Raw genomic sequence first — 11,992 nt, 5'->3', positions numbered from 1 at the left:
GAAAGGATGGAAGATAAAGATGGATAGAAACAAATTTTGTATACTACTGTAATTGTTATTATTAATACAAGATAGAGTGTTGTAAGTTAACATGATAATTAGAAGCCACAGGACAAGCACTGAGAAAATAACTAAAAAATATAATAAGTGACATGGCAAGAGAACGAAAGTGTGATATTATAGAGTACCTGTACAACATAAGAGAAGGCAGTAATAAGGGAAAAAAATGGAGAAAGAAAAACAGAAATTACACAAGATATGTAAAAACAAATAGCTGAATCACAGACATAAGTCTCAAACTGTCAGGAATTACACAAAATGCAAATGAATTAAGTATTCTAATTATCCATGTCATAGACTGAAATTACCAGAAGGAAAAAAATATATATATATATAACTATATATTGCTACAACACACATACTTTAAGTTGAATGATACAAATAGGTTTAAAGAAAAAGGATAGGAACAGATATCCCAGGCAAACAAACAGTAACATAAAGAAAACTGAGGTAGTGATACAAATAAAAGACATAATATGCTTTAAAAAAGTTATGGGATGCTTTATGAATTTGTGTGTCATCCTTGCACTGGCGCAATGCTGATCTATGTATAGTTCCAACAAAATATACTTTAAGACCACAAACTTATTGCTAATGACAAAAATTATATTTTAGAATAATAAAATGGTCAAACAAGGAGGTATAAATGTGCCTAACAACAGAGAAATATAGGAAACAAAACTAACATAATTGAAGGGGGAGTTTGACAATTTAATGGTAACAGTTGGAGATTTTAATAACCAGCTTTCAATTACAGATAGGACAATTAGGCATAAGATAAGTAAGGAAATGGAATACTTGAATGACAATATAAACCAGCCAGAATGAGCAGACATCTCATATAAAATAATCCATCCAACAAAACAGAATTCAAATTATTCTCAAGTGCACATGGAACATTCCTCCAGATAGAGCATAAATTAAGCCATAAAATTAGCTTTAATAAATTTAAAGAATTTAAATCATGCAGAGTATGTTTCCTAATAACAATGGAATAAAATTAGAAATAAATTAAGAAAATAAAAGTTCGGAAATTTATAAATGTGTGGAAATTTAAGTCTCATCTTTCTAAATAATCATCTTTCTAAATAATCAAAGAGTAAGTCACAAGATTAAGTCTCATCTTTCTAAATAATCACCTTTCTAAATAATCAAAGAATAAGTCACAAGACAGATCAGAAAGTACTTCAAAATGAATTTGAATAAGATCGGTGTATAACGAAACATATGAGATGAAGCTAAAGGAATGATTAGAGAAAAAATGGATGTCTGCAAATACCTGTGTTAAAAAAGAAGAGAGATCACAAATCAGTAACCCAATCTTCCTTCTTAAGAGAATGGAAAAAGAATATCAAGAGAAACTTTAAGCAGAAATAAATAAATAATAAAAATTTGAATGAAAGTAAATGAGAGCGGATAGAAAAACTGTATAGATGGGGATAGAAAAACTATACAACAACAACAACAAAAGCAAACACTGGGACTTTGAAATAAATTAATACAATTGACATATCTTTAGGTAGCATAATCAAGAAAAAGGGAGGATACTCAAATTACTAAAATCAGGATGAAAAAGGGAAAAATACTACCAACTTTATATTAAAAAGGTAAAGGATTACTATATACAACTGTGTACAAAATTATTGGCTAAATTAGATAAAGATTACAAATTCTTAGAAAGATACAGAAGCTACTCAAAAGCTACTCAAAAGAAACAGAAAATGAAAAATCAATAACAAGTCAAGGGATTGAAATAATATTTTTAAACATTCCACAAAAAAAAATTAGGACTAGATGTCTTTACTGGTGAATTCAACTACTTTTTAAAGAGTTAATACTAATTTTTTGCAAGCTTTTCCAAAAATATATTAGAAGTGAGCCCTTCTCAACTTATTCTATGAGACCAACACTGCCTTCATATCAAAATCAGATAAGAACATCACAATAAATTATCACTACAGACAAATATCCCTTGTGAATATAAGCACAAAAAATGCTTACCAAAATACTGGCAAATCATGTCCAGCAATATCTTAAAAGAATTACACCAGGTAGGGCAAAGTGAGATTGGATGCAGTGTATCAAAGGAATACAGATTAGTTCAACATACAACAAAAAAATATATAATATGTCATACTAGAAAAACAATAATAATAAAACACATGATGATCCCATAGACACAGAAAAAACCTTTGAAAAAATCCTAAACTATTTCATGATAGCAGAAGATCACCTGAACCTGGAAAGCTGGCTAACGAAAACCCCACAGCCAACATCATACACAATGGTGAAAGATTAAAATATTTTTTTCTAAGATAATTCACAAGATAAAGATTTTCAATCTCACTACTTGTTATTCAGCACTGTGCTGGAGATTCTAGCCTTGGCATTTATGTAAGAAAAAGGAATAAAAGACATCGAGATTGCAAGGTAAGAAGTAAAACTATCTCTATTTGAATATTACATGAGCTTACAAATAGAAAATCCTAAATTATATAGCAAAAAATCCACTAGTACTCATAAAAAGTGAGGCAAGTTTGCAGGATTCAAGATCAATACATAAAAATTAATTGTATTTCTCTACACTAGTAGTAAATAAGCTGGAAATGAACTTGATGCCATTTAAAATGGCATCTAAATAATTAAATATTTAAGAATAAATTTAATGATGGAAGTGCAAGATTGCACACTTAATATCACAAACATTGTTTAGAGAAATTAAAGACTTAAATAAATAGAATGACTTCCCATGTTCTTAGATTGGAAGACTCTATATTCTGAAGATTGACAGTCTCCAATTAGATCTACGGTTTTAACATATTCCTTGTCTAAATATCATATGCTTTTTTTCTTTGCTGATATTGACAAGCTGATCTTAAAATACATATAGAAATGCCAGAGACCAAAGCAGCCAACACAATCTTGAAGAAGAACAAAGTTGGAGGACTCACGCTTCTTGATATCATATCTCAAAAGCTGCAGTAGTCAAGACAGTGTAGTAGTGGTATAAGGTTTAACGTGTAGATCAATGGAATACAATGAAGACTCCATAAATAAATCTCTAGTGATTTTCACCTGGGGTGCCAATAAAATGCAGTGAAGAAATAATATTTTATTTTATTTTTTAACAAATGGTGCTGGAACAACTGCATCTATCTATGTATCTATGTATCTATCTAACTATCTATCTATCTATCTATCTATCTATCTATCTATCTATCTATGTGTTTATCTATCTATCTCTAATTTCTACCCCTACATTACACCATATAAAATAATTCAAATGGATTGAAGATCTAAATGTAAGGGTGAAAAATCTAAAACTCTTAGAAGGAAGCTATATATATATATATATATATATATGTGTGTGTGTGTGTGTGTATATATATATATATATATAAAATCTGGATATATACCCAAAAGAATATAAATTGTTCTACTAGCAAGATGCCTGCACATGTATGCTCATTATAGTGCTATTCACAAGAACAAAGATATGGAGTAAATCTAAATGCCCATCAATGGTAGACTACATATATATATATATATATATATATATATATATATATATATATATATATATATGGTGGTACATATACACCATAGAATATTATGCAGGTTTAAAAAAGAATGCGATCATGTCCTTTGCAACAACATGGATGCAGCTGGAGACCTTTATCCTAAGCAAACTAATGCAAGAACAGAAAACCAAATACTATATGTTCTCACTTATAAGTGGGAGCTAATCAATGAGAACACATGGACACTAATAGGCAAACAGACACTGGGGCCTACTTGAAAGTGGAAGGTGGGAAGAGGGAGAGAATAAGAAAAATACCTATTGGGTACTATGCTTCTTACCTGGGTTATGATATAATCTGTACACGAAATCCCCATGATGAGAAGTTCACCTGTATTAAAAACCTGCACATGTACTTCTGAACCAAAAATAAATGGTAAAAAAAGAAAATTTGCTTAGCATCATTAGTCACTAAGAAATTCAAAACCACAATGAGATACCGTTTCATATTCACTACATGGCTATAATAAAAAAAGGCGGGCAAAACACAGTTTGGTGAAGATGCAAAGAAATTTGAATTCTCACAAACTGCAGATTGGAATGTCAAATAATTCAGCCACTTTGGAAAATGGTTTTGTAGTTCTCCAATATATTAAATATGACCACTGCATGACCAACTATTTCACTTTTGGATATATACCCAAGAGGAGTGAACATAAACACATAAACATATGTGTTTGCACATAAACATATATTATTGTTCACAGCAGCATTATTCAAAATAGTTAAAATGTAAAAACAATCTAAATGTCTATTATCTGAAGAAAGGAATAGCAAAATATGGTTATATCTACAAAATTGAATATTATTGGGGAATAAAAAGAAATGAAGTACTGATTTATGGTAATTCATATAGGTAAACCTTGAAAACATTAGTACAAGTTGAAGAAAAGCAACACATAAAGCAACATATTATGATTTCATTTATATAAAATGTTTAGAAGAGAAAAATCCATTGATAGAGATCAGTGGTTGACATTGGCTGTGGGAAGAGGAGAATGGGGTGCAATGCTAATGGATGTGGGATGTCTTCTTGCTATTAGAAAAATATTCTGGAATTACATAGTGGTGATAGCTGCACCATGTTGTGAGTATAACAAAAACACTGAATTATCCAATTTTAAATGATGACTATCATAACTGTAAAAGAATGAAGTGTATCTCAATTTTTAAAAATGCTTGGAGCACATAATGCCAAGTAACTGACCTCCAAAATCAAAGTCTCCTGGAAGCACATATATGAAATATACAAAGATGCAAACAGATGCCAGGAATCCACAGAAAATTGCTGATATTGGGCCAAATGTGTTTTTAGCTAGTATTCAATTTTAACAATAATAAATAGTGGACACTTTTTTTTTTATGTACCAAGACATCTTTTGAGTGCTTTACATGCATGTTTTCATCTAATCTTCATAAAATTCTGTGATGATTTATAAAATTTTCAATTTTACAGATGGAAATCTTAAAGCTTTAGTGATTAAGACATTAGTCCAAAATCTCTCCATTAGCATGTATCCGGATTTGAATCAAAGACCACTAGCTTCATAGCGCATAGTAGTGAAGTATTATCTTTTTGAAGTTTATTCTGAAGTAAACCTTTTATTCATTGATGATTAATTTATTGTATCACCCATTTAATGAGCTTCTTTTTTGAAACTTTTCTACCCTGAGTTACTTTTAAACGTAGGCAATACAAAGTGAAATATGAGTAAAAAAGCAATGCTATCATGGAGACTGCACGGGGATGTGTAAATAACCAACGAACAAATTAATTAGGATGAAGATTCAGCTCCAGTAAAATGCAGGGACATGATTAAAAGAGATTGCATTGTCAGAGGAGACCTTGCAGAGAAACTAGTTTATAAGTCAAGGCCTGAATGATGAAAAAAATTACTTCTGCAAAAACCTGAGGGAGAGAATCTCAGGCTCTGGCATCAGCTAGTGAAGATGCCTGCAGGCAGGAATATGTTGCCTCCAGAAAGAAAGCAAGTGTTGTTAGAAAATAACGATGGAGGTAGAGTGTGGGATATGAGGTCTGAGAGCCAAATCCTAAAACACTGTTTAGACCCGAGTGTGGGCTGAGAGGAGAAAGAGAACGGCGGCATGATATCGATGTTGCCAGTGATGATGATGATAACTCTACCAGAAAAAAAAAGCAAAAAATCAATGTGTGTACCTCATATGTGTCAATATTTTGCTAAGTATTCTGTATGCAGAATTCTTAGTTATCATTCTCAAGTAGCATTTAAGGAGAGCGTCTTTCCCATTTTATGTTAGAAAAGCTGTGGCTCAGAGATGGTAACTAGCCCAAGATAAAACAGCTAAATGAGAGGTAGAGAAGGTGTTGAAATCTATGTGGCTGCAAAACCCTGGTCCTTAACCACGATTGCTAGTTCCAGCTGCCTCTCAAAGAGGAAATTCTGTGGTAGAACAGTATACATCTTTGTCATTCAACAGTATTTTTAGTTGAATGAATTAGGGAGAAGTTTATTTTTGTACATCAAATATTTCTTGGGTGTGTTCGACTCTCACTGTGATTCTACTTTCGCTTCAAGATTTCATGTTCATTATTTATATCTGTAAAGCTCTAAGAATACCAATGTCGTGATTTCACAAAGAACCCCCACCTTTCAAGTTGCCATTCTGGGTCAGTATTGTTGAGGATATTTTAAGTGTACACCTTATGTTCTAGGGACAAAATATCCCAATCTCACTGTGAAAGCCAGTTTGTACGACTAAACGGCTGGGGCAGGATTAGACTGTCAGTTATTAAGCAGGTTGTTCTAAGTAAGCAGGCAAAATCTTGTTATTTTGACAGGCAGTTACAGAAAAGAGCTGGCAGCCCCAGGAGCACAAAATGAAATGTCAAGGAGTCCAAGGATATGTCATTGTCCACGAAAAGCCATCAGCAACTGCTAGGGTAAACATCAAATTTACATTTAGTCTACCAAATAGTAAACAGTATTGACAAGTGAAGTGTGTGTGTGTGTGTGTGTGTGTGTGTGTGTGTGTGTGTGTGCTTTCTGTCCCCTGGGAGGATTTTAAGAAAGACAAATGATATCCTATTTGTGGTTGTACTTTAAGAGATTCAAATATAGGTCTGAATGGCAGAGGAATCAAATATAGGTCTGAAAGGGCAGGAAAGAATATCCTGCCCTTTCACAGAAACACATCCCATCTAATAGCGACTGTGAAGAAGTGAGAACAAGGGCAATTCTTATTATCCCTGTCCCTAAAAGAAGTTTCTGTCCTGCTAATTACTGCTGGAAAACTGAGGCCCAAGACAAGGGGGCTTGCCCAAGCCCTCATAGCTAGCAGCAGCGTAACTGGGATTTTAAACAAAGCAACCTGCTTCTGGAACTCGGCATAAACACTCTTTACATGAGGAAGTCACCATGGACAGCTCTCTCTGAAAGGAAAATGTTATTCTAGCCATCCTAGTTGACCAAATTGAATATTGCATCCAATGAAAAGCGTTCTCAATACCTTAACACAAGCTTACTGACTCCTTTCTTTAAACAAACAAATAAACCAAAAGCTTCCTATTCAGAGTGCTTTTAAATACATTATTTTTAACATTTATCTAATTGCATGAAATTAGTGAATGTATTTCATTCTATATCCCATTCTCTTTCCCACATTGAATACTACCTTACATATAATGGAAATTCATTAGCTTCTATTTTATATCCTGTGTCTCTAACCTAGAAAGTAGCAAATCAGTAAATGGTTGAAAAACATTAAAAACCCAAGTCAGAAATAATCTAGCAAATGATACTTTGAAAAGTTTAGCCAACCTTCGCAGGAGAGTATGGCTTAGACACATTTTTTAATTCCTTGAGATAAAATTGTTCAACCTTTCACTTGCCCTCAGGGAAAAGGCCAATCATCCATCTTCCAGGTAAGTTCAAAAGTATGTTTCAGGTGGTGTGATTTATGATAAAGTTTTCAGCACAATAAGAAAGAGAGAAATGGCTACCACTTGCCCAGATTGTAAAATTTGATTGTGGAATCTTAAAAGATAGGTGGATGGTATCCTGTCATATTTGTCCTCTATTGAGGAGGTTTATATATTTTTCTTGCGGATACCACAGTCAATCGATAGATGTTCACGTATCTGCAAAGTGACCAGGCAGGAATTTTCAGGAGGGTCTTGGCCTGAGCAAGTCAGTATGTTGGTGGATTAGCTTTTGATTGATTGTCTGATGGGCCGGAATGTGTAGGAGGAACACTAAATGAGCAGCTCAACTGTCAGTCTTGAAATAAAATCATTTTGTACCCAGGGAAAGGATTAAGAAAACGAAGTGTGTCTCTTTCCTGTTAACATAAGCTCTAGCTGCATCCTCATCTTTTGATGGCCTCAAGCTTCCTGGTGACATCTGGTCAATCAACCTTCTTCAGTCCTACTGAGGGCCTAATAGGCTATTGATTGGAAGGTTAGCAGAGCTGGAGTGGTAATAAGATCAGATAAAAACATGAAGCCGATATTTGTACATTCCAATCATCTATTCTGACATATACTCAGAGCTTCTAAAATTCAAATCCAGTTAACATGTAATGAGAACCAATTCTGTTCCAAGCGTCACCCTAGGCTAAAGGTGATTTTTTCCCACAAATCCAAACACGTGAAAGAGGGTATCTGTACAGGATGGACTGCCATGGAGAAACAGCCCAACAGGGCATCCCTGTTTGTGGATGGCTCGGCTTAGGGTTTCAGACCCAAGCAGGGTAATGAGAGCATCTGCATGGTAGAGTATCCACACCCACGTGGAGGAGTGGATGGGTATGTCCTTGAGTTGGCATGCACATCCTCATGGATCAGATGCCCTTCTCACTCAACTGGGCTCACACCATGCTTCTCACTCCCCACCCCCTCACCCACCAGGAACATCCTTCCTCTCCTGCTTGGGCTTCAGTGTACAGCAAGGACACTTCTTGCTTAGTTAAGCTTTCCCAGTTAAGAAAAGTGTGACTTCAACTTAAAATCTGAGGCAGAACTGAATGAGGTAACAGCTGGGGAAATGTCACCTAAGGACAACACTCACAGCCTGATAATAAGTTCTTTCCTGAAGAGGGATCTTAGAAGTGTGTGTCTGTGTCTGCCATAGAGTAAGGAAAAGGAGAAGGGGTTCCCATTAACTTTTGATATGAACTAAGTAAAAATGAACATAAACGCACAGTCACCTCCTGAGTAAGTAAATCCTGTAACCCGCAAAAATTCAGTATCAAAATTATTGTTTGTCAAACATCATCGTCTGTCAAAATCATCCTGGATAATTGTCAAAAATGTAGATCTCTGTCATCACATCATAAATCTAGAATTCTGAGGCTCGGTCTCAGAAACGTGCAGTTTTAACAAGCAACTCAAGTCATGAAATACATTTGACTCTGCTTCAGAATCTTAATCCACTGAAAATATTTCTTGTAAGTCAATTTTTATCACCATAGTGAGTGGACTGATCTTGCACTTCAGTCCAGCTCATAACTCTGGGAACTGTAACTATCCCTTTGCTGAGTGCAACATCTTCTCCTTTTACTGTAAATCTATTTTGCTCTTGGGCACACTTTTATAGGTCAGTATCCCTGCCGTGTTGTTGAAAAATGTAGGTTGGACTGTAAAGAACAATTGTTTCCTGCAAAGTTACCAGGTTGGGGCTAGCACAATGGGCATTCTTAGGTTATGTGCTTTATAGCATACCTTGAACATTAAAGGCACCTCAGTTAAGATTGTTTTTATGAATCTCATCTGTCCTGCCAACACAAAAGGCATGAGAAACATGTAAAGGAGGAACATTGACAAGAAATTGTTGTTTCTGTTATTTGCTTAAGTGACACTTCAACCAGCTGATTTTAACCTTATTTCATGTCTTCTGGCTTACTTTGGCTTGATCACCTCTTGGCTCTGTTTCTCTTCTTAAGGTTGTTTTTGATTTGAAATATACTTCCTCAACTTTGAGTCCCACACTATTCCTTTTAACACAATTTTGCTATTTGCCCGTTTATACACACAAACACACAAAATTGTTAAACTGTGCTTTCACTGCCTCTGAGAGTCCTGCAGGCAACTACTAAAACAGAAAAGTCCTCCTGTCCTAAGAAAATTGGCAGATTGTTGGTCTTTTTAATATAACCTTTTGCTCTAATTTTGTATTACTATGTTAAAAAGAAAAAACTCCAAATGTAGTGGTTTAAAATAGCTATAATCATTTATTTTTATCATTGAGGACTAAGCTCTGATTTTTTTTTTATCTTGCCCAAATTCCTACCTAAGGGATCTGGGGAGTCATGCCCTACAATCCATAAATTCTCCTCAGATGGGTTTTATTTAGCCCTATATATGGTGACTTACTTTCCAAACTAACTCTGGCATAACATTATGAGACAAGGGAGAAAATAAAAATATTTTATCTCAAAACATGTTTCTTTGCCATATCTTGAAATGGTCCTGCAAAGACGTCCTTTGTGGGGGAGTAAAGAAGTTCTATTAACATAGCTAGATCTGGTTCTTCTAGGCCCCCCTAATTCTAAAGAGATTAAGAATATAGCACCTTTTAAAAGTCTGAATAGGAAACATTTGCAATCTATTGTCTCTAAAGTCAGCGACTATAAGACTTCAAAAGAACCTTGGTCTCCAAAATCTTTTATCTTAACCTGAACTTTTCCTTTCTATTGATCCCAGGTCTTTAGACAAACTCAATTGTCAAGTAGAAAATGTTTAAATTTACCTGTAGCTGAACCCCCACCCTCAACTTTGAGTTGTCCTTTCAAACAAACCAATGTTTTTCTTAAATGTATTTGATTGATGTCTCATGCTTCCCTAAAATGTATGAAACCAAACTGCTCCCCAACCACCTTGGGCACATGTTCTCGGAACCTCCTGAGGTTTGTGTCACTGGCCATGGTCACTCATATTTGACTCAGAATCAATCTCTTCAAATATTTTACAGCATTTGACTATTTTCATTGACATTATGTATTTGCAATTTTAGCAAGGCCTTGCAAAGAGCAGCTGATTTCTGCTCCTTGTGCCATTGGCTTGACCAGTGTAAGGCTAAGGACCATGCAGTGTTAGAGGCTGAAATCACAGAGTGGTTCACCCATTCACATAACTGTGGTCCAGAATACTTGTGTTTCTGGCTCCCACAAAGCACGGCAGCTGTGGTCTGAGAGTGGGCAACTCAAAAGACTAAAAGAGGAAGCTGCCACTTTCTTACAGCCTGGGCCCAAAAAGTCACCATTTCTATTGCATTCTATTGGTCAAGTAGTCACGGATCTCAAATTCAAGGGATGGGGAGTGACTAGTCGGGTAGGAGGTTTTCCGTAAATAGGCAACCTTAAGCAGAGTAGGAGAAGCTGAGCGTGCTAAATTATGTGGCTATGCATGCAAGGCAGTAGTAGCAGTGGTAACGGGAGAAATTAATAGAACTTACATTTCAGTGAGAAGAATGTCAAAGGGTTTTGGGATCATTTTTTATATATCACCACAGCAAACACAGCATATAATGAAGATTTAAAGCTATGATTATTCTAACCCTACCCCTAATATAAGTCATTCTCAATGAAGTTTATTCTAAGAAAAGAGTTCAAGTTTTAGTGATGAGCAATGGGATGGTTAATATTAAATGTCAATTTGATTGGATTGAAAGATGTGAAGTATTATTCCTGGGTGTGTCTGTGAGGGTGTTCTCAAAGGAGATGAACATTTGAGTCCTTGGAATGGAAGAGGCAGACCCACCCTCAATGTGGGTGGGCACCAACTCATCGACTGTCAGCAAGGCTAGAATAGAGCTGGCAGAAGAAGGTTGAAGAAGCTGACTTGCTGAGTTTTCCAGCCTTCATCTTTCTCCTGTACTGGCTTTTTCTTGCCCTCGAACATCAGACTCCAAGTTCTTCAGCTTTTGGACTCTTGGACTTACACCAGTGGTTTGCCAGGGGCACTCAGGCCTTCAGCCACAGATCAAAAGCTGTGCTGTCAGCTTCCTTACTTTTGAGGTTTTGGGACACGAACTGGCTTCCTTGCTCCCCAGCTTGCAGATGGTCTATTGTGGGACTTCACTTTGTGATTGTATGAGTCAATACTTCTTAATAAACTCCCCTTCACCTACATACCTACCCTATTAGTTCTATTCCTCCAGAGAACCATTACTAATATAAGCAGTAAGTAGTACTTGAGAAGTAGTGACTTAGTGAGACAAAGGAAAAGATAGAGGAGGTGTATCTAATTGAATCATATAATGTTTTTATTCTAGGTCTAATATCCAGCAGAAAGGAGAGCTTCTGTTTGGGATTTCTCTGGTAGTAAAGGGGAATGACAATTATCACCCATTACAATTTGTTAGACTTTACAAA

At 35.3% G+C, this 11,992-nt stretch overlaps 1 non-coding gene across 1 annotated transcript; it reads right to left on the bottom strand.

Annotated features, from left to right (window-relative positions):
* Positions 1 to 546: 546 nt before the first annotated feature.
* On the bottom strand, positions 547 to 649 carry LOC114678542 (U6 spliceosomal RNA). Its single transcript, XR_003729979.1, has one exon. It is a non-coding gene; the product is annotated as a U6 spliceosomal RNA (small nuclear RNA).
* Between the last annotated feature and the right edge of the window lie 11,343 nt (positions 650 to 11,992).

Source organism: Macaca mulatta, chromosome 5, assembly GCF_049350105.2.
Source record: "Macaca mulatta isolate MMU2019108-1 chromosome 5, T2T-MMU8v2.0, whole genome shotgun sequence".
Taxonomy (NCBI): domain Eukaryota; kingdom Metazoa; phylum Chordata; class Mammalia; order Primates; family Cercopithecidae; genus Macaca; species Macaca mulatta.
This window is presented reverse-complemented; position numbering and strand designations above follow the sequence as displayed.